The sequence below is a fragment of the Vicugna pacos genome, unplaced genomic scaffold (assembly GCF_048564905.1).
Source record: "Vicugna pacos unplaced genomic scaffold, VicPac4 scaffold_106, whole genome shotgun sequence".
Classification (NCBI taxonomy): domain Eukaryota; kingdom Metazoa; phylum Chordata; class Mammalia; order Artiodactyla; family Camelidae; genus Vicugna; species Vicugna pacos.
Window position 1 is genome coordinate 610533 of NW_027328786.1, and position 24183 is coordinate 634715.

At 44.3% G+C, this 24183-nt stretch overlaps 1 long non-coding RNA gene across 1 annotated transcript; it reads right to left on the minus strand.

The window, feature by feature from the left end:
- Positions 1-2073: 2073 nt before the first annotated feature.
- Positions 2074-13824, minus strand: LOC140694859 (uncharacterized). The gene is made up of 3 exons (XR_012070503.1): positions 13629-13824; positions 4228-4353; positions 2074-2190 (listed from the first exon to the last, which is right to left on the minus strand). It is a non-coding gene; the product is annotated as an uncharacterized lncRNA (long non-coding RNA).
- Positions 13825-24183: the final 10359 nt, after the last annotated feature.

A 24183-nucleotide genomic window follows, 5' to 3' on the forward strand; every position in this document is an offset into this window, starting at 1 on the left:
ATCACTGACACAGATTCATTAATCCCCATAGCATCTCTACGAGGTTGGTACTACAATTATCCCCATTTTATTGGTGAGGAACTTGATAGACACAGAGGGTAAATGACATTTACAAGGTCGACAGCGAGAAACCAACACAGGTGTTCCAGCTTGAGTCTACGCTCTTGGCCACTTCTCTTTTTTTTTTTTTTTTGGTGGTGGGGAGATAATAAGGTAATTCTGGTGGGGGAGGGGAGGTAATTAGGGTTATATGTCTATTTTAGAGGACGTGATGGGGGCTGAACCCAGGACCTTATGCTTGCTAAGCATGCGCCCCATCACTTGAGCTGTGCCCTCCCCTCTAGAGTCTATGCTCTTAGCTTCTAATCCTCACTGTCCCACATGGTAACTGTGGGGGAAGTACAGTTCGTTCATTCATTCGCTCGTTAAACTCAGCCTTCCCAGTGCCTGAGATTCAGCAGTGAACAAGACAACATGCTTCCTGCCTTAAATGAGCTTGTCGCCTCCTGATATATTATCTTCATTTTACCCAGGAAGAAACAAGGTCAAGAAGATTAGCCTTTTCCTGTTAACACCGGAGGATACATGAGGTGCTTTATTTCAATTCTGCCATTTGACTTACACCATGGGGAGGGAAAGCTGCCTTGCAAATCCTGGAGCTCACAAACCTGTTAATCCTGAATTTTTTTTAACACTGTCCCTTACTTGATACTTGATCTGAGAAAGGATGAAGTAAACCTAAAAATGTTCTAAGAGAGCTTGTGGTTTATACAAGGTAACTAACCAGCCACTGTTTACTATCCTAACAGGAATCTGTAGGCATATTTCTTTTCTTTCTCTTTTTTCCTTTTTATGGGCAGCTTTTAAAAACCAAATCAAACCAACCAAACCAAATCACTGATAATTCAACAGCAGGTTCTAAATCACCCCCAAGACAGCAGCTAAACTCGGTTTAGACTTACAATGCGGTTTCTGGTGGTTGGATTGGAGAATGTATCTCTATGCTGAATATAAAAGTCATTCACAGAGCTCTTCTCAAATAGGGCAAAGAAAAGCTCTTGTTCCGGTTGTTGATACTTTCATCCACTTGGAGGACTTTCATAAAACATCTCAAGTTATCAAAGGCTGAGGACCGGGTTTTCAGATCATTGGGCTTCAGAGGCAATATTATGTGCAGTATCTCAGCGTATGTACAGAACACCTCCCACAGGGGGTGTACTTTTGCAAATACAAGCTTGTCATCCAAAACCTACATTGGGAGAATGAAAACACAAACCGGGAAAGTATTTTCACATTTTTAGTACACAGATTTTTCTTACGTTGCTGGTAGTTAAAGCACTTGTGTAAACACACACATATGTCACACTGGTAAAAGTGAAGATATAATAAAAATAGATTTGCAATCCATCATACATTTTTGCCTTAAAGATAATTTCTTTGTTGAAATTACTGAAAAGTTATTTAAAATCCTTACAGTTCCTTCGTAAAATAACCAATGTTTTAGATGAAGAAAAGCAAACTTGTTAATTTTTAGTCCAAATTAGTAACTAAAAATAGAAACACCAAAATATTCTTTGCAGTGGTATTGTAATGACAATTTTTTAAATTTCTGAAACCTAGGACTATTTACATATCTGTTCAATATAGTGTTAAACAGCCATTAAAAGGGATTTAAAAGATTTATATTTATTGATATGGAATATATAATAAAAGGAGAAAGTAAAAAAATGTGAAATGATAATTTTCCTTTTTGGAAGGGAAAAATATCTTCATTTGAACAAAAAAAGTTTAGAAGGATTTTATGATTCTTTATGTATAATTAAGGTACAGATGATTTTTAATTCCATTGTTCTTTCATTTTCAATTTTGGGGGGAAACTTTTTATAATAAAAAAATCTTTAAAAATGTTCTTGCATAAATACATTAATAGATATATTTATGACTATATTCTCTGGCTATTAAAAAAGATCTCCTAACTGTAGATCTGAAACATACATTCCATAATGCAGATTCTGAGTGACTCGCCTCCCAGCCCACAGTGAAGGCACGGCTAGTGTGACATGTTTCAAATACCATTCCAAGGAACATGCAGGCTCCCAGCCAATGGCTGTAAGGGGACTGACACTGATCTGGTTGCTCCCAGCTGCAGACCATCACAGATGAGGTTAGATCCACAGGCTCATGTTTTCTCTGTCAAAAGAAATCAGAAAATGTTAGGCTTTTACTTTCACCAGGGAACAAGAAGTTGTTTTTTTATGCAAAAAAATAACAACAAACCAATTTGAACCTGATGAAAAGACATTTACTCAAAACAGCACAGTAGCAATGAAAGTGTTCTGGCAGACAGGGACTTGTTGGATTCCTGTGAGTGCTGGACTCCTCACATGGAATTTCCTTGGCACTCCAGAAGGCCTGTGGTTGTCCTCATGGGTTTGTGGCCATAAGTGGTGCACAAAAGTCTCTGGCTTTGCCACAATTTCAAAGCCTTTTTGGCTTATGAAAGGTTTTGTCCTCAAATGGAGTTTTCTTGAGTCCAGTCACTGATGTCATTTACCAGAGTTACAGTCCAGATCTGATATTCTAGACTCTTAATATCATGCAGACATTCAAATGGTTCAGGTTTGGATGTGTATTCACCTCTGCAGGCCTGGACCAAGTCCGATAAAGACACCCGGACAAGTTCAGCAAAATAAAAAGAAATTTTCCTCTCTGCAAGACTGAAATGTCTGTGAAGCTATAAAAACATCTGCACCTACAAAAATAGGGAACCAACTCATCAATAACATATCTATCCATAATGCATGGACATTCAAAATAAATACTGTATTTACTCCTATTAAATTCTATCTGGTTTTTGCCAAACTGTGTCCTAAACTGAAAGGAAGGTAGGTAAATGTAGAGAATTTTTTACCTTTTAAGGAAAAAGGAACCCTCCTACTCGATTGGTGGGAATGTAAATTGGTGCAGCCTCTATGGAGGACAGAAGAGAGGTTCCATAAAAAAATGAAAATAGACTTCCGTGTGATCCAGCAATCCCATTCATGGGTATATGTTTGGAGAAAAATTTAATTCAAAAAGACACATGCACCCCAATGTTCACAGCAGCACTATTTAAAATAGCCAAGACACTGAAACAACCCAAATGTTCACTGACAGATGACTGGATAAAGAAGTTGTGGTATATTATATATATATATATATATATGTATATATACATGTATACATATATATACACACACATATATACATACCATGAACACACACACAAATGGAATACTGTTCAGCCATTAAAAAATAAAATAATGCCATTTTCAATAACATGGATGGACCTACAGGGTATTATGCTAAGTGAAATAAGTCAGAGAAAGATAAACAAATATTCTATGTATTAACTTATATGTATATCTAAAAAATAAAACAAATTAATGACTATAATAAAACAGAAATAGACTCACAGGTACACAGAACAGACTTGTGGTTACCAATGGGGAGAAGGAGAAGAGGGGAGGCAGGGAGGGGTTAGGGGATTGAGAGGTAAAAAGTACTACGTATAAAATGGATAGGTTACAGGGCTGTATCATACAGCACAGGGAAATATAGCCATTATTTTATGGTGACTTTAAATGGAATATAATCTATGAAAACGTTGAGCCTCTATTTTGTACACCTGAAACTAATATGATGTAAATCAACGACTCAATTACAAAATTTTTAATCAAAGTTTTCTTTTCATATTATTTGCAATAAGTTAGAAGCCAGCACTCTCAATAGAAACATAGTGCAAGTCACAATTTTCCAGTAATTCCATTTAGAAAATAAAAAGCAATAAGTGAAATTAATTCCAGTAATAATTACATTTATCCCAAAATATCCAATACACTATCATTTCAAAAGTGTGATTGACACTTTTAAAACTTATTAATAATATTTTACATTATTTTTGTTGTACAAAGTCTTGAAAATCTATTATGTATTTTCCACTTATAGAACATCTCAATTCACAATAGCCACATGTGGCTCGTGGCTACCATACTAGACAGACCAGATTACACCATTCACACTTCTGATAAATTAGCTGCTCTTTCTTATTTAAAAAACTTGCAGAAAAGGGTTTAGATATGGCCTCTATCAAACAAAGCAACCGTGACGGTTGGGGATTATCTTCATTATAAAGTGAAAAATAAAGGTAAGAGAGCCATGCTTACACGTATGTTAATGTAACAATACCTTCTTAATTCATTCAGGACTTTACAATCTTTCTTCATATGCCAAGGATTCACTGTCACTGCGCAATGTTTTTCACTATTATCATCTTCGTGATTGAGAGGCTTCTGATGACCCTGCTTTGCGCATCTGTACATAAATTAACAAAACAGAGAAAAAGACCTTATTTAAGATAATTTAGGGGGGAGGGTATAGCTCAAGTGGACGATCATGTTCTTAGCATGCCCAAGGGCCTGGGTTCAATTCCCAGTACTTCTTCTAAAAATAAAATAAATAAATAAAAACCTAATTACCACCCCCCAGCAAAAAATTAATTTATTACTTTAATTAAAAGTTAAAAAAAGATAATTTAGTGCAGGCTTATCAGGCTACAAGAGCTACAATGAATGCCCCCACCCATTAATTTAGAAGAAGTCTCACAGTATTTCTCAACATAAAGGCTAAAATATAATTGAGAACACTTCCTGATGGTCAGAATCATTTTAACAAAAATGTAGATAATTACGTCCGTGGTGTCAAATTTCTGTAAGAGTTGGGCATGGAACATTTAGTAAAAGTGATTTTGCAGCTATCTTTGAAAGAAATGCTGAGAAATGATCTTTTCTGTTGGAAATTAGCCTGCTTTTAAATTCTTCAGTAGGCATACGTGTTTACAAACCAGGCAGGAACTGGATTATATTTTACATATACTTTAGAAACTGATTTGAATTTTGCCCTTTACCTGCAAGGCTATTTCTTAGGTAATAACATAAGCCCATTTCTTAGGTAATAACATAAGCAGGCCACTATACTAAATTTTTTTTCCCTGTTTGCTTAATCCTCACAACAACTCTGTAAGCTGCTATTATTACCCCCATATAACAGATAAAGAGCTTGAGGCAGAAAATAATTTGGGTAACTTGGTAAATGGTGGAGCTGGGTAAGACTGCAGCCAGTCTGACACTCAAGTCCATTCTTTTCACCAATGTCGGATACTGCTACCTACATTCAGCAATGACCGCTAATTTCATATTTAAGTGTGTCATTTCAAAAAGTGCAAAGCTATATTAGTACTGCTGTGTAAATTATCCGTTTGAGATGTGATTGCCAAAAAAAAAAAAAAGAAATAAAATCAGGGTGCCACTGAGGGGAGGGCAAACTGCATATGGACGGACACAAGGGGACTTTATGAGGACAAAGTTGCACAAATCTAGAAATAGATAAAATGGCTGACTTGTACAATTATAATGTGTGAATTTTATGGCCTGTAAATTACACCTTAATACAGCTATTAAATTAAGAAACTGGGATACCAAATTAAGACTAAAACACATATATATATCACACAAAGAACAACAGGCAAATATCAATATTTACTGCACCATTTTCCTTCATGCAGCTTCCGATCCTCACCCGTTCCTGAAAGGATGATTCATTTTTAAAATAGTCTTTAAATTTATTCAGCAAATAATTTTTGACTGCCTACTATGTACCCAGGACTAGTCTAGGCACTTGGAATAGATCAATAAACAAAACAAAATTCCTGTCCTCACGGAGCTTGGTTGGAGTCTAGCTGGGATGGGGGTGGAGATGACAATTCACACAACAGAGCAGCAGAGGAGGTGGCATGTTAGGAAAGAGGAACCATGGAAAAATCAAAAAAGGGCAAGGTAAAGAGAGTTGAGGGTATGGGATGAGGGTGATGTTGTATTAAATACCAGAGCAGGCCACACTGAGGACTGAGGTTAGAACTAAGACTTGGAGGTAAGAAGTCCCAGGTGCACGGAATAACCATCACCAAGGGCAGCGCACACCTCACATGTTCCAGAATGGGGACACGGCTGGAGCTGCGGAGAAGGGTCAGTGCAGGTCCTTCATGGCCTTGGAGGACGTTGTAAGGACTGTGGCTTTTACCCAGAGTGAAATGGGGAGTCACTGCAGAAGGACGACACTATCTAACTTAGGTTTTCGAGGCTCACTTGACTGCCGGGTGAGAATAGTCAAAGCGGGTCAGAGATGAAAGGTGGGAAGCCTCTGAAAAGGGCTGTGCAGGAGGAGAGGACAGTGGCTCAGGGCAGGGAAGCAGCAGTCGAGGCAGGAGCCATGGTGAGAAGTGGCTGGGTTCTGGATATGGTTTAAAGGCAGTGTTAAACCAGATCTATTGACAGAATTCATGTGGTATGTCAGTGAAAGTCAGAGTAACTCTAAGCTTTTTAACCCAAGCAGCTGGATGGATTAAGTTTCCACTAACTGAATGGGGGAGGTTGCAGGAAGAACCAGTTTGGGGGGTAGGAGAACAAAGGGCTCAGTTTTTACACATGTTGCTTTTAAGATATCAGAGTTTCAATTGAAGGTGTCAAATCAGTAGAAGATTGTAAGAGTCCAGAGTTGGAGAGAAAAATTCTAGCAGGAGACAGAAATGTGGGAATCATGGGTCACACAGGTGGCACAGGAAGACATGAAACCCAGGTAGTCAAACATTAAGATAACCTGGCATTAACCATAGAAGTTGTCCTTGAGGGCCTGCCTAGTAGGTGTGGATATCAGTCCTAATTCCTGACCACTCGAGTTTTAAAAAGCAACTTACAAATGAATTCGTGCAAGACACTGCCTCCAGTGGGTGGGTCCAGAGCTGGAGTGGGAGAATTGGATGGTGCACGCTACTCCCTACGGTAGAATGTGTGTGTGTGTGTACATGTGTGTGTGCGCAGGGGGATGAGATACACCTGGCTGAAGAAAAAGAGCAAGTAAGTCTAGAAGCTGAAAGATGAAAGAACATCCAGATATGGTAGAGGGAACAGGGGAAACACTGTGTACTGTAAGACATATGCCCATAATGCCATTTCCCACCATCCTTTCATCAGGAACACAGTTGGAAAGGGGGGAATTATGTAGATACGTGTGATGTACACAAACTTTCTGACTATGTAACACTGAATATCTACATATGTAGCAAGTTAATGATATTTATATCTGCTTCAAATTTAAAAACAAGTTCACAACAGAGGGAAAATAAAATACTGAGGACTGGTAGAAGTATCATAGAAGGCCTTTCAATGCTCAGAATGGAAGCAAAAGCAGCTTCACCCCACAAAGAATGTCAATAAGAGTCAAGAATGTTTATATTTGCTTAAGAAATTGAGAGTTACAACTTCCTGCTTTAAAGAATTAACATAAGACAGATACCACACTATAAGCAACGTCTATACTGGAGATTTCTTAAAGCTATTTTAGTTCCTGCTTGTTCTGATGTACTCCAGAAACTCTGCAAAGAAAACCTTCTATTCAAAGGCTTAAAGGAATAAAAAAAGAAATAACACTGCATTCTTTTCAGTGTTCTCTGTACTGAAAGTCAATTGCAAATGCAGCACCCTGCCACAGGCCTACATTTTTAACAATAAAGACCTTTGCGCAATTTTTCAATTGCTATGTGACTTTGGGTCAGTCTCTCACTAAGAAGCAGAATGGAGTACCAGAAAATGACACATCAGGTCTAAAACTACAGATGTGGGAGATGAACCTACACCAGGAAACAGCTAAGTGGGAGGGTAAGGTTTACCTTTTAAGTTACCGTAAGTGCAGTTACACCTGCTCCCTGCTTCCCCTGTGAAGTGAAGAGCTAGTCTTTTCCAGAAAAGCTCTCATTCTGAGAACTGTCTTCTTTAAAATATTCGGAGATTCTCTTTTAAGGTTCTTTCACTTTTAAGCCTTTCCCCAACTCTACATCCTATAACAAGTGTAAAAATTATCCTATAGCCTACTGTTACAGAACATACTCTACAAAAGCTGAGGTTTCCCAGGGTTTGGATCCCAGAACTCTGCTACCAGATAATCCTAAAGCTTTCCTTCCATAACAGACTCTTCTGCCAATTCCCAGCTGCGGGCAAATTCGGCTTCTCAGACCAGGTAACTTTCTAACTCTGCCTACGAACACTCTGCTGCCAGTAAAGGAACTCTCAGACAGAAAGCACACAATGCCCCTAGTGAGGGTTGCCTCCTTCAATCAATCAAGATGCCATCACCAAGCAAATATTTAAACCAACTGCAAAACCTCTGAAGACAACTTACAAACAATATACTTTCTATGGAGGCATACTATTTGCTCTGGAATAGTGATTTCCATTGGAAGGAACAAAGGACCACATGACCCAAGCAATTTTTTAAAACTGCACATAACCATCCCTCTTCACGTGAGGATTCAGGCAAGACGGTCTTACAGGCCTAGGTGTAACAGAATGACAGCACCTCTAGGAGTAGGGTGAAAAGTAGCGAGGTAGACTTCTAGTGAAAGGGGGTGATGTAATAGGCCCCATCGCCCACTTACCTACCAGCACAGGACAGTCATCTCAGATCGAGAACAAACACTTTGGGAAACAGAGGTTGTTTATATTTTTATGGTATTCTGGTGGAAATAACGCCCTGAGTCATGTGAAGTTGTGGCTGCAAAATTGAACAGGGGACTGGACATTTTCACATTCAGGACAAAAGTAGCCCCTGGATAGCCACCATATCTGCTCTCCCCTTTGCCTGTTCACCCCAAAAGCTGCAGGACTCTCCTGCTTGCAAGGACACCCACCACTTCTCACAAATTCTTGCAAAGTTCACATCAGCAGCTGGTGGTGTCAAAGTCGCCATTTGTACTGCTATGAAGTCCCTCCATTACTTTATATCCCTTCTATTTTCTCTGTTGTCTTCCTAGCTACACTTGCATCCACAAGATGGTTACCGCACTAACATTGCCTCTGTAATCAGTCCAGGATATAGGAAGTAGAGATTCAACTGTAACCAGTCCCAGAATACTTGTCATCCCACTCTAGTGTCCCAAAAAATACTCTGGCATCCCTCATCTCACTCAAAGAACCACTGCATTACTTAGAGGTTGTAAAATTAGAGGGCTTTCTCTACTGGGAAACACTGTGGCTTGTGGTAGAGTTGTGATTTCAGTTTTTGCAACTACTTACAGGCAAAAAGACATGGCCCGCAAATTTTCTTCAAGCGTTTGATATTTAAACTTTCATTAGATACAGAGCCGGTGGACTAACCGCAATCTATGAGCATATGGTCATATTATCAAATAATGTTCATGTCTACCTTACAGACATGTAAGGACTTGGATTACACCTGCAGCCTCTAGGCCTTTAGAATTGGATGTGAAGCATCCTGTGAGATAAAAAACCTCCTATCCAGTCACAGAACACAATTACAGACAACATGACACTAATGTCACTGAATACTTTAGTATAGTCCATGTATGGTTAAGTTACATCTCCAATTTCTCAGAGCTGGAAAGGAGATGTCTAGAAAAGCTGGAAAAGCCCAATTACCAAAACAGCTCAAAAGTTAAAGCAGACTCCTGCACCTCCCAGAACAGAGGGCGGAGGGGGCATTGCCCACCACTCTGTCCTCCCCCAGGACGTGGCATGTGGGGAAGCAGGCAGGAATGGGTGGCTGGGACTCGGAGGTGGAGAGGTGATGAAAGCAAGAGTGGAACTGCTCTGGTCCTAGAACAACAGAGCTGTAAAAAGCTCGGCTTCAGTTCAACCAACTCCCTCTCCCACTTTCCCTCCCACCTACATGACAAACAGAGCACAGCCAGGCACTTTCTGCCCATGACGGTGACTACTAGCAGGAAAGGGACCAGGATAAAAGCATGTCCTATAAAAGATCAGTCTGATTTTAAGGCTATGTTATAAACAATGAACAGCACTCTCAGAGTGGGACACTTGTGAGGCGCTCAAGTAGGGAGGAGGAGGTTGAGGATCCATTTCCAGCACTTCCATGTCTTTTATCACTCCTATTTCTGACCTTTCCTTTGCCACTTTTTGTAGCACTGCCATCACTGGCAGGTAAAGGGGCAGCAATGTGACTTGGCCGTTTGGCTGATGGGGCTACATTTCCCAGCAGTGGAATGAAAAGGCACTGGAAGAGGATCAGCTGGAAGATGTGCACTGCGGTCCTGGCCTGTGCCAAACACTAACCAGGTGATCCTGGGTTAGGCTTTTAGTCTCTCTGGGCTTCCGGCTGTTTACTTATAAAATAAGGTTTTGTCATTACACAAATATATCCAATATGAAATGTAACGTGAAAGTCAAACATAATGACATCTCACCTGCTTGCCTCAGGGAACTGTACAAGCACTGAACACTATGTGAATGTAAACACAGTCTTAAGAAAACTATTGAGATAAAGCGCTAAACTGAACATGGAGATAAAGTTTTTTGGATTTTCTTGGCTTTCTTTTTTAACTGCAACACTGAATTAATAGTTATTAGCTATAATCCACACCACCACCACTGCGAATAAATAAAGAAGGCAAGCACTGCCTGGATGCCTGTTATTGCCCGATGCTAAGCAGGGTGAGGGGTATAAAGGAGGCTGAACAAGTGAGTCTTCTCCAGTTACCAGCTAAGTGAGGAGACACATTGGAAATCACCCAGGAATGGTACCAAGTCAGTACTCAAATCCAAGATTACAGGCTACTGATCATAAACAGTACAGGAATACAAAGAAGAGCTAGAAGTATTTGGAATAAATAGGGAAGACTCTATGAAGGGGATGGGGCTCCAACTAGTTCTCAGGGCAATTCTAATCTGTTTTAACTGAGGACTGGATAGGAAAAGGCTGGTGACTCCTGGTTTTTAATAAGGCACAGGTTACCCTAGGAGGCTAAGTTACATAATGATTGGAAAAAATAATGTAAGTCCAAAATGATGAAGGGTCGAGACTCCCTGGCTGAGATCTGGTTGTGTTAAGTCTTTGACTTGACTGTAGATGTTGGAGCACCAAAACTCTAGGTTGACTGAAAGGGGGGGAGAGAATATCCAAGAATTCAGCAGAAGGAAAAATTCATGTATCAGGGATGAAAGCTCTTCATCAGAGTATCAGCAATCAGAATAGACACTTGAAACCAACAACATACAGTTCAAGAAGCTGACAAAATGTGGAGGGTGGTGAGAGAAAGACAAATCAAAGACCACTCCAAGCCTTTGTGTATTCAAGACCGGAAGAATGATTATCCCACTGAATAAGTGGAGACGCTGCAAGAAAAAAGATTATGAAATCAGCTTTAGACATGTTGAATCTGACGTATGAGCTAAGAGTAGGTTTTCTCTAAGAAGCTCAAAATTCAAAACTGAAGCACAGATGTTGAGTACAGACTTAAGATGCAGATGGACAAGACATGATAAATCTCCTAAAAGAAAACATAGGCAAAACATTATCTGACATAAATCTTAGCAACATTCTCCTAGGGTAATCTACCCAGGCAATGGAAATAAGAGAAAAAAATAAACAAAAGGGACGTAATTAAACTCATAAATTTCTTCACAGCAAAGACAACCATAAGTAAAACAAAAGGAAACAACAAACTACGAATGGGAGAAAATATTTGCAAATGATACGACTAACAGAGGCTTAATTTTCAGAATATATAAGCAGCTCATAGAACTTAATAACAAAAAAACAAACAACTCAATCTTAAAATAGGCAGAAGACCTAAAGAAGCATTTCTCCAATGAAGACACAAATGGCCAATAGGCACATGAAAGAATGCTCGATATCACTAATAAACTGAGAAATTCAAATCAAAACTATAATGAAGTATCAGCTCCCATCAGTCAGAATGGCCATCGCTCAGAAGTTCATGAATGATAAATGCTAGAGAGGCTGTAGAGTGAAGGGTACCCTCTTACACTGCTAGTGGGAATCTAGTTTGGTGTAGTCATTATGGAAAGCATGGAAATCCCTGAAAAAACTAAAAGTAGACTTACCCTATGACCCACCAATCCCACATCTGGGTATATAACTGGAAAGAACTCCAATGTGAAAAGATACCTGCACACCAGTATTCACAGCACCACTGTATACAATAGCCGAGACATGGAGGAAAGCTAAATGTAGCAACAGATGACTGGATAAAGAAGTTGTGGCATATTTATACACTGGAATACTACTCTACCATGAATAGGACAAAATAAAACCATTTGCAGCAACATGGATGGAGCTAGAGATCATCATTCTAAGTGAAAGCAGCCAGAAACAGAAAAATACCAAATGATACCACTCATATGTGCAATGTAAAAAAAGAGAGAAAAAGACACTGTGAACTCATCTACAGAACAGAAACAGACTTGCAGACTTAGTAAACAGTCAAGGTTACCAGGGAAAGGGGATAGGAAGGGATAAATTTGGGAGTTCGAGATTTACAAATGTCAGCCACTATATATAAAAAGAGATTTTAAGTTAAGTTTCTTCTATATAGCACAGAAACCTATGTTCATTATCTAGCAATAACCTGTAATGAAAAAGCCGATACAGCCACCAACTGAGGAAGCAAGAGAAGAAAGGAGAGTTAGTTATGCTGGGCTAGAGCCGACTTCTAAAATCCTTGTCAGCCACTGAGGCTGCCCCAAGTACACTGAGCTTTCCTTCCAGGGACAGGCGGACATGACATGCGTCCTGCAAACCTGGGGCAGCAGAGGCCGTCCCCAGGTCTGGCCCTAGGGGAGATGGGAGCAAGTCCACCTGCTCCCCTTGGGGCAGCACCCCTCCCTGCAGCCCCCGCCACCTGACTGCACCACGCCTGCCTCTCAGGAAACCACTGACTTGAAAACAAGTGGTCCACGAACATGGGGCAGCGGCAGGGAGATGGGCAGCGACCTGGCAAGCTGGTAGATTTGCCCCCATCTCCCCCACGGCCTGTCAAGGGCTCGGCCTCTGCTGCTCCAGGCACGGTCCGCAGGTCAGCCTGCTCTCGGGAGGAGGGCACGGTGTGGTCAAAGGCAGTGGCGGGTTATGGGGTCTGCCCATGGGAGCCCTTGGATTTGCTTCAAACTCCCCAGCGCATGGCCTGAGCTTGGCCTCTGCTGCCTCAGGTTCGTGGAACTCAGGTTACAGGTCAGCCTGCTCCTGGAAGGCGGGTGCTGTGCTGTCAGGGAAAGGTGGCGGCTGCTATGGCGGGATTGGGGCTGCCCTGTGAGAGCGGGGGTTGCAACAATTTCCCGCTGCTGCTGCAGCCATCCCAGCACACTGATCGCACCGAGCCCATCTCCCAGGAGCAGACTGACCTGTAACCTGAGTCCCACTAACCTGGGTCTTTAGAGGCCGCCCCCAAGGTCAGGCCGCGGGTAAGATGGGAGCAAATCCAGGGGCTCTCATGGGGCAGTCCCCATTCCATCCGAGGCCCCGCGACCGCACCGCACCCGCCTGCCAGGAGCAGGCCATCGTCTGAGGGCCAGTCGGAGATGCTCTGGAACCGTCCACGCGCCCTCCCAACTCCCGGGGCTGTACCTGCTCTCCTAAACCCGGGTAGAAGCGGCGGCAAAAACGCGGTGTTCAGGAACTACTAATACCGGGGTTACCACGAACCACAGCGGCGGCTGGGACCCGCCTCTGGGTCCTAACGGGACGCGCGGCCGGGACCTCACCTCCGCACCCCTCCCTGGGCGCATCCTCAGCTGCACAGCACAGGCGTCACCCGCCGGGTCCCCGAGAAGCGCGCCCCTACCAGCGCCCTCTTAACTGTCCGGCAGCGGCAGCCGAGCCGCGGGCAAGCGGCGGCCCAGGCCCCAGGCCGTGTTCCTCTTCCAGGAGCTGGTCCAGGAGCAACCGGCTGCCGCCAGCTTCCACGCGTTCTGGGTGGGTTCCGGCGTCCGCGCGTCTGTCCGTCTGCGCGTGCGCGCCCCTCCTCCTCCCGCCCGCAGAGCAAACTGCTCGGGTGGGTATCCTGCTTTACCGGCCCTGGCCACTGGGGCCGGGAGGAGCCAGGTGGGGCCCCTCCTGCTTGTCCCGCTGGGTCTCCATCCCCAGAGCCTTCACCCAGCCACCGACTGGGTCCTGGCACAGAACTAGAACCACGACTGCCCTAGGCTAGGCCTCACCCACCCAGCCCCACTTCCCCTGATCAACTTCCCCTCCCTGTTACTACCCTCCCACCACTGGCCAGGCCCAGTCTCCCACCAGACCTTGAAGACAGGGCTCCTTCTCCTCACACCATTGTCCCTGCCCTGACACTCCATCCTGCTAGGTCCTAACCTATGGCCCCTACACCCACAAGCTTACCCCTCATGCCTCAACACAGGACACCCAACAACCTGAAATTATCCCCCTCACCTCTCAGCCAGGTCATTTCCACTCTGATCGGGCCCCACACCTCTCAACCTGTACCCCCACACCATGGGATCCCCTTCAATCTGAGTGCACCCCTACTCTGAGCTCACTCACTCACCCCTCACCCTGTGGTTGGGGTGGGGAAATCCGTGCTCCAGTAATGATGACTACTGCCACCAGTGGGGGATCGAGCCTAGTGTGCACCTTCATAGTTAATGTCTGAGACTACAGGGTGAGGCAGGCTGGGCTGAAGGTGGTTCCAATTCCCGCCTTGGCACCCTGATCCCCGCAGCCTGTGCCTCAACTGACCCGATGGGTCAGGTTGATCCCAGGCTGCCAGCCACTGGCCTTGGGCTTTGGGTGGTTGATGGTACTGATGGTGATCTGGACCCCTAGGGCGGAGGCACTGGGCACGCGGACCTTTGGTGTGGGGGAGTTCAGAGTTTGCACTTGATCCCAGGGTTACACAGCAGATGGTGGGCTGTGTGCATGGGGCTGTGTGCATGGCATGGACTCAGCACAGGTGGGTGCAGGGACCTTGTTCATTCACACCAGGCCAGAGGGAAGAGGAAAGGCAGTTTTTAAAGTGTCAAAGTGAGGAATCCAAAGCTTTAGAGCAAAGTAGGAAGGTGCACTGGCCAGGCCACCATGGATCTCACCGCGACGCTTGTCCCTTGCATCAGGGGAGACTGGCAGTTGACTGGCCAATGAGACATCCCCTGCTGTGGTATAGTTTACAGGCAATTGAAGGGATTTTGAAAGGTAATTTTAATCCAATAATTGTCAGTTTCTCTGCGGTAGATTAGGTCCAAAATCATGGTGAATCTGGCAAGGATCCTGCCTGAAATCCAGCCTGGGACAGTGGAGGACCCACCCAGGAATCATCCACTTAGCTCTCACCAAAAGTCACTGTAATAGAGAAGAACAAATCTGACTCCATATTGGATCTGTTCCTTTTCTTTAACCCTCTGCAGTGTTTTCTAGGCTTAGACTTGCTAGCTCTGCACTTTTTGTAAAACAGGGTTGCCTTTAGCCTGAAATAAACAGGAGAGCCTATTCTCAAAAGTCTGAGCTTTAAGGATATTAACACTTTGCACTCCTATAAAGATAACAAGTTGCAGAATAGAAAAAGTTAGTTTTGTTGCAGGTTTTGCAGAAACACCATGATCTGACCCACGTGGACAGCTGCAAAGGATTCCAAGAACAAGGAATTTCTACACCAACAAGTTTGCAACAACCAACCACAGCCCCTCCACTTTTTAGCAGAATAAGAGCCTGAAGTTGACATGTGGAAGATGGTTCTCCAAGATATTAGTCCGCCATTATCTTGGTTTACAGCTGTTTATGTAGACCAGGCCTCTGTAAGTCCTCTAACAAAACAAAAGTAGTTTTCTATTCTACAACCTGTTGTCTTTATATAAGTGCAAAAGTGTTAATATCCTTAAAAATCAGAGCCTTGAAAGTAGGCTCTCCTGTATATTTAAGGCTAAAGGCAACATTGTTTTACAAAGGTGCAGAGCTAGTAAAACTAAGCCTAGAAAAGAGGGCAAAGGGTTAAAGCCAAAAGGACAGATCTTCTATGGAGTCAGATTTTTTCTTTTCTATTAAACTATATTCTATTTTTGTTTTAAGTATATAAGAATAAAGTTTAGCCTTTTTCCATTTTAAATTGTGCAATTTTAAGGAGCATTAATTGCATTCACAGTGCTGTGAGACCAGCACCACTTGTTTCAGACTATTTCCTTCCTCAAAGTAAAAGCTTGTATACAAAGAGCACCCCACGTCCTACCTCCCCCAGCCCATGACAAGCCCTAATCCCCTTTCTCTCTCTATGTCTTTACCTATCCTGGAGGTTCCCTATCAATGAAATCGTATAAAAGGTGGCTTTTTTTTGGTTTGTCTGCCCACATATCTTAAGTAGGGACGGGTGAATTATTTTTTTTCACGTGAATTAGCATTTTTGTATTTTGAGAGGAAAGTCCAGATGGATTAAAGATGAGACGTACCATATGAAGCCCTTTTAGTAACTCTGTGTATAATCTCGGGGTAGGCACTGCTGTTCTAAGTGTGAAATCAGAGCCAGAAGGGAGATGCTTAGCTCTTCTTGTGGCAAAATCAAACCAAACAAAAGCAGAAAACAAAGGCCAAGAAAGACAGCTGAAAAGACAAACCACAGCCTGGAAAAACCTTTCCTCATGACCCAAGGTCGGAAAAAAGCTTCACATCCCTGTGGTCCAAAAAGCTCTTGAAGCCCAGTGTTCTGAAAAGAAACAAAACACACAGAGTCAGTTCCAACGAGAGGCAGTGCAGGTGGCCGGTTTGTGCTGGAGATGCTCGACCTCTCAGGTGAGGACACAGGCAGACAGACAGACTGCAGAGACAGCATTGGCCACCATCACCCTGGCAGGTCTTTAGCCCGGTGACAACCAGCCCTGGTGACAATGTGAGCAGGCAGAGGCCCCAGGAGGTACCCTGGAAGGAAGAGCAAATGGACGCTCCTCTCCAGCAGAACAAGGTGTAGGATACATCAAAGTGCCACAGGTGCATCCCTTCCCTAGCAGTGCTGAGCCTTAGAGAAGATCCCACCAAAGTGCTTGCACAATTTTCAAAGATAATGTTTCTTCAGTAACATGAATTCAAAATAATCAATATGTCATCAAGGGATTTTCAGAAGTGACCTGCCCTGGACCCGTACAATACACACACATAAATACACACATATACACATAAATATATACACACATACATACAGGAAAACAGACAGACAGACTGAAACACAGAGAAGCACGGGGAGACAGAGAAACAGAGAGAGAGACAACTCAGAGAGGCACTGAGAGACAGAGACCGAGAGAAAGAACACTGGAGCTGGTAATGAGTGGAACTCACATACATTTTCACAAGTCAGTCTATGTGTCAGAACCTGGTCCCAAAGTCGATCCACCCTCCAGGGGAGGGTGTGGGGATCCCACAAGGGTGTGGGAACAGAAGGCAAAAAATAGGAATCCATTGTGGGGCAGCCCACCACAGAGGCCGAGATGGGACACTGGGCCTGTATTTCAACATGACAGAATGACCTAGGAGGTTGTATGCCAGAGCGGACGATGTCAGAGTTGTATTTAATTTCAGTCTCACGACTGGGAGCGGGGAAGCAAGCAGCAAGGAAAGTGACTTTCTCCAGACCCCAGGGCAGACCCCGGCCTGTGTGGGGTGTGCTTTGAACTCTGCCAGCCCTCTGTGGGGTCCTTCCTTTGCTGAGTCTGTGCACGATCTCCCTGTGATGCCAGCCCGTGGGGGTGACAGAAGCAATAGGTGTTTCTAGGTCTAGAGACAGGATGGGTTCTCTAGGAAGCAGGGGCCAGAATGATCCCCACTGTGCTGATGGGGGATTGGGGAGGCCCTGAGAGGCACATGGCTTGTCCAGGATGATAACACTGCTGAGTAGGGGGAGCCAGGTCTGAACCCAGCTGTGTCTTCAGAGCTGCGGCACTGGTTGCATCCAGGCCTCCCCAGGGCTATGGGGGGGGGGCCTGAGTTGGTGTCACTGTGTGTGGACATGGCATGGAGTGAGAAATGAGAGATTGGAAGCCCAGAAAGGCCCTTGAGGAGCTTTGTGTCAGGAGGAAGCTTGGAGAAGTGGACCCCAGGAAGTGACCTCACTTCCCTGGCAATAGAGCCCAACAGAACTTGGAACCGAAGTCACCAGGCACCCACTCTGTAGAGAAGTCCCTACTCAGCTCACCTGGTTGGAGACAGAGGCATGTTCTGCTGCATTCCATTATCCTGAGGCCGCAGGCCCCAGAAAGCCCGCAGCGAGGGTCTCTACCAACGCTGCCGGCACTGGGTCAGGTCTCACCCAAGGCACCTCTGGCCTTTTGGACAGAGAGACCCAAAGGTAACACAGGGAGGCCCAGGGCAGGCCCCTCCAGGCTGGGCCACCACTCAGATCCCATCCAGGTAGCCACACGGCCCCATCCTGCCTGGTGGAGGTGGAGCAGTCAAGTTGGGGATGGGTATCTGCCTCAAGAAAGAGAAGGACAGAGGCCTGGGGGGCCCAGTCACATAGACAGCCCAGGACAAAGCTGGCTGGCTGAGATGTGGAGAGGCTGGGAAGGGTCCTGCTGCCCGAGGTGGAGCCCATGCTCTCTGGGTATGTATTTTCCCTCCCGGATGTCTGAGCTGAAAAAGGTTCTGGTCTGATCTAGCAGCAGAGGGTAGAGTCTAAGGAATCAGGAGCGTTCCTGGCCGGGAAGGACTCTGAGACTTCCATGCTGGGTCAGCTGCTGGTCACTATCATTGCAGAGCCAGATACCACATATTGAAAAGAAGCTGATGAATAAGAACACCAACGCCCCCTCCCCAAGTGAAGGGCTGGTGTGTCACTCTTCTGAGGGCCAGCGCAGACTCCTGGTGGGTCTGGATATGGAGGGGTCCCCACCACCATGGCCCACAAATCAGTGGGGCAGGCCTCCGACCCAGACATCACCCAGGGCTCTCCCAGGGACCTACCCGGGGCTGACGGGTAGCTCAGCACACCCTGGTCTGACCTGGAGCACCGTGCCCACCTCGCTGCAAGTCAGGTGGAGGACCAGGAGCCCCCGAAGCAGAGACCAAAGGTCAAAAAGGCAGGGCTGGTGTATGTGTGTAGGTGAGGGTGGGGCAAAGGCTGGGCCACACAGGGAGGTGTCCCTAGAGGCTACTGTTGGGACCAGAAAAAGAATGGCCTCAGACCACCTGTCTGGAAAAATTCAGTCACAGAACACATCCTGTGGGCACTTTCTGGGTGGGAGCTGTCTGGAAAGCTCTGGGAAGATTTCTGTCCTTGTAGAGGCACATGGAAAGGGAGGCAGGTGCGTAAAATTTTCCTCTCTCACAGCATGAGGTCTTCCACAAGACTTAAAACTCTCTCCACTTCCAATAGTTACAGAGGAGGCAGGGGCAGGGGAAGATGTCAGAGACCAAAAATGGGACGAACTGGATCCTGCAGGAGACCTCGAGCTACCTCCTGCCGCTCCTGCAGCTCTTCCTGAACCTGCATCTGCAGCTGGACTGCTGGGCAATGGAGAACCAGTTCAGGCATCACCACCACCTGGGGTAGAGCCCCCTCTGCACCCACCCACACCTTCTTCTCCAAAATGTTTTCCAAAATCCCACCGTCAGTCCCCCCACAAACTTGACGTCCCTTCCGCTGGAGATGTTTTTGTTTCATTTTCTTTAGTTTCCTTTGCTTGTTTCACATCATTTATGACATCCTTTATTTTTCTTTTTAGAGTTTCATGTAATAAAATATAGACTTTTCCCCTTTTAAATTATGCAATTCAGGAGCATTAGGGGTATTCACAATGTTGTGCGACCATCACTACCATCTAGTTTCACACTATTTCTTTCCTCAAAGTGAAACCTTGGATCCAGAGCATGCACTCCCCTCCCTCCTCACCCAGCCCCTGACAACCCCAAGTCCTCTTTCTCTTTGCGTGTCTTTACCTCTACTGGTTGTTCCCTGCCAATGAAATTTTAAAAAAGGATTTTTTCCTTCCTGCCCACATGTTTTCACCTGGGGCTGAGGATTTTTGTTTGTTTTCACTTGAAACAGCATTTTTATTATTTTCAGGGGATATCCAGGGGGATTAAAGATGTGATGCACAAAATGAAGCCCTTTTGGTAACTCTGTGCATAATCTCAGGGTAGACACTGCTGTTCCCCCTGTGACACCACAGCCAGAAGACACAAGGGAGATGCTTAGCTCTTCCTGTGGCAAAAACAAAACAAAACGAATCAAAAAAATTAGTAAAAGCCCAGAAAAATTGCTTGAAAGGCAAACCACAACCTGGAAAATTCATTCCTCATAACCAAAGGTTGGAGAACTTTTTCCCATCCCTGTAGTCCAAAATCCTTTTGAAACTCAGTGTTCTAAACAGAAACAGAACAGGCATGGGCAGTTCCAATGAGAGGCAATGCAGGTGGCCAGTGTGTGTTAGAGATGTTTGACCTCTCAGGTGAGAACAGAGGCAGAGAGAAACACTGCAGAGACAGCATCGGTCACCATCACACTGGCAGTTCTTTAGTCAGGTGACAACCAGCCCTGGTGACAATGTAAGCAGGCAGAGGCTCCAGCAGATCCCCTGGAGGGAAGAGTGAAGGGACACTCCTCTTCAGGAGAACAGGGTGCAGGACGCATCAAAGGGCCACAGATGCATCTCTTCCCCAGAAGATCTGATACTTACAGTTCATCCCAATAAAATCCTTACACACCTATTCAAAGATGCCTTTTCAAGGGTGTCCATCACAGCACTGGTTGAAACAGTCGGAATTAAGGCAACACTAATATTGATGGAGAGGGGATGGGGTCCATTCGTTCTGGTTCATGTGGATGAATGAATGCTGTTCAGTTGGAAAAGTGGGTGCCTGGTCTCAACCCAATGTCAAGGGAGGCCTCAGGGTGGAAGTATGCAGACCCACTCTCTGCATCCAGGGTCCCATCTGCACGACCACATGTGTGTGAAATCAATATAGATGGAAATTGACCTGATTGTGAGTGTGTGAGAGACAGAGATGGAGAGAGACATACTGAGAGACACAGAGACTGAGACATAAGCACCAAATCATTCATGACAGACACCGCTGTGGGTGGGAATTACAAATCACTTCTTTTTTAGGCAATATTTCAATTTTTTGTACTGTCTCTGTATTACTCTACTAATTCTAAAAGGATTAAAATCCTATGCTAATGTGACCCATTCATTACTCATCTATGGAGTAATTAAAGTACATTAATCCTATTTTTAAAAGAATTTAAAGCCTTCTCAGGACTCAGTTCCATGTCAGCTCAGTGGAAGCAGAGGTTCTCCAGGAGGTCGTGTCTCTTCTGAATCAGCATCCAATACAGGTGAGCAAGAAGTACCCGACTTGGACACTGAAGACTACAATAGATGAGAGAGTGTGTTGAGAGAAATTAAGACCTATATTCAAAGAGAATAATCCCATATTCATGGAGCAGAAGGCTTCATTCTACTAAGATGACAAAGGTCCACGAATAGATCTAAGGATTCAAAGAATGCCTACCCAAATCCCAGGTGGTATTTTGCAGGAATTGACAATCAATCTAAAATTCACGTGGAAAATCCAGGAGGTCAGAATACATGAGTGAATCTTGAAAAAGAAGAACAAAGTTTGAGGAATGGAAAGTCAGATGGAACCCACGGTTAATACAAAACCTCTTTAAGCTGAAGATAACTGAGATTCAAAAGATGCAGAAGAAAAGCTGTCATGGAAGCCAATTCTCTCCTTTCCCTTTTCCCTATTAAGTTAGGTTGATAAAAAAGCCTTTAACTTTCACCATTTAACATGGTAGTTACTTTTCTGGTTGGCTCCTGCGTGTGCTTAAATAAAACGTTTCTCTCGTTCATCTCCTCTTTACTTCTGTGGGCTCTTTGGGAGGGACTCTGGATTATGGGGACCTGCTCTTTTCTCACCTTCTTTAGTGACATCTTTTGTCCATGGTGAAGTTCTTAAAAAAAAGAAAAGTCTCATTGGTTTTGGGTCAGATTTGGAACATGTATACCTTTGGAGACCCCCTGGAGGAACAAGGGGGTTCAATACTGCCTGGAGAATTCACTTGTCAAAATGCCTAACAAGACGCTATTTGCAAGGTTTTTTTTTTTTTTTAAAGATTCTTACCCTAAAACAAATCCCCTATCTAAACCTCTTGGATGATCAAATATAAAGAAAAAAGGAGAATCATGTCTGGCCTAAGAACACTTGCTTAACAAAACGGAAGGACAGAATCAGTTTCAGAGCAAAAATTAAAATGCATTTATACCATCAACCCTCCCACCCTTTTGTACACTGTCCTCATGTAATCTGCCAGATGGCCCCCTGGAGAAGGCCCTTTGCCCGGAACTCGTGCTCATTTTCAGAGCTCGGCCAAGCGGGAGGTTGGTCCCCAGGGCCTGAGAGGGGCTATGTGTGAAATCTTCTCTGCTGAGACCCAGCGGACTGAAGGTAACTGTGTTCTCTGAGGGAGAGAGAGCACACCGAGCCTCTGTGGAGGCATCTCTGAGACCCTCCCAAAGGCACAAATCTCTAACTCTGGACACGGGAATTTTTGATTGGCATCTTAGTTGGAAATCTCCTCCTGGATAGAAAGAAGCAGATTCAAGATGTTGCAATTGGATGGGCAGGTCGGCCTCTCGAATTAGTCGATGAGGAGGACACGCAATTCTCTGCAGAAGTAGGAACACCCATCCCTGCTCTGCTGACGTCATGTACAGAGAAACAGACGCGACTCTAGGGGGAATTCAAAACCCACCAACCTTTCTTACCGACGTCAACGTCCCCACTTTATTCTCCTGTCAGGTCTCTGCACAAAAACTGTGGCTCATCCCCAAATATCACACACCCATCACCCTGTACCACTCTGTGTCTGTGTCCAACTCGAGCATTAAGGCCTGTGACCGTTACTGTTAAATCGTGTCCCCCTTTCTGCCCGTCTCCCGCCATCATCCCAGTCCAACCTCGGTGTCTCTCTCCAGGTCAGCAGCACTCTTCCCACTGGCTTCCCATCAGCTTACCTTGCCCTGTTTCCATTGCTTATTCCCCATACGTTACCCACAACGGTCTTATTAAAGTATGAATCAGATCAAGTAGTTCCGCATTGCAAAATACTTTCGTGATTTTCCATTGTATTCAGAAGGATATCCAGAGTCCCTACCAAGGCCCTATGTGATCCGGGCCCTCACCGATCTCTGCAGCCTCAGCTCTCACCTTTCTGCTCCAGCCCATCTTCACCGCCCCGATGGTCCCCACCAGGACAGCTGCGTTTCTAACTCCAAGTCTAGTACTTACACTTCTTCCGGCCTGGGAGGCTTTTCTTGTCTGTTACCTACGTGGCTTATTCTTTTGCTTTATTCAGGACTTTGTTCAAATTATTTACCCTCAGAGAGGACTTATCTGACCAGATTATTTAAAATAGCACACACATATTTCCTATTCAAACATTTTCTCTCCTAATATGCTTTATGTTTCTTTGTGGCAATTATTAGTACCTGGCAGTACATCATATATTTATTTGCTTACTGGTTTACTGTCTGTCTTTCTTACTAGACCTATATTCATGGAACCACAAATAACTGTTTTAACCAGTAACTTTCAAACCACCTTTAAATGAATTCTTTTATAAGATGAGAATTTCAGAGGCTTCCACGGGTTGCTTAGGGGAAAAAAGAAAAAGGATTCAGGTTGAACTAATTTATTAAGGACCTGAGAGTTGGTTATTTATTTTATACATAGTAGTGTGTACCTGTTAATCCCAAACTCCTAGTCTAGCAAAAGGCCTAGCTGACTACTATTTTTAAAGGAATTTTTTCTTTTTAAACTGGGGTTGTTTGAGATCTCTTTTCTTCTTCGTTATTTTTCTTTTTTTAAAGATTTTTTTTTTATTATTTTTTTACATTGAGGTACCGCAAATTGAATCCAGCATGTACTCTACCCCTTGAACTATACCATCCCCTCCAAAGACAATTATTTTTATACTTTGACAATACCATATTGAATTAAGATTTTTGTTCCATTTTCCCTTCATAGAGTTTATAACTGAGGGAGAGAGTCAGAGGAAGCTCTGGGCCAACCCTTCCTTCTCAGCGGGTCACTACACAGCAGAGGAGCTTGGCTGTCTCCAGGCCCAGCTCACCTTTCTGCTCTGAGGGCCGACTCAGGCCACTTCTCTTACAGGCGGCATGTTAGAAGCAGCAGAAAGCCAACTAGCGAGCAACAATGACAAAACTGACCCACCTGCAGTTGGACATCATCTGGTCTGAAACGTACCTCTTAAATCTCTTCTTCTTATTAGTGGATGGTTTTCAAAAATATTCCCAAGGA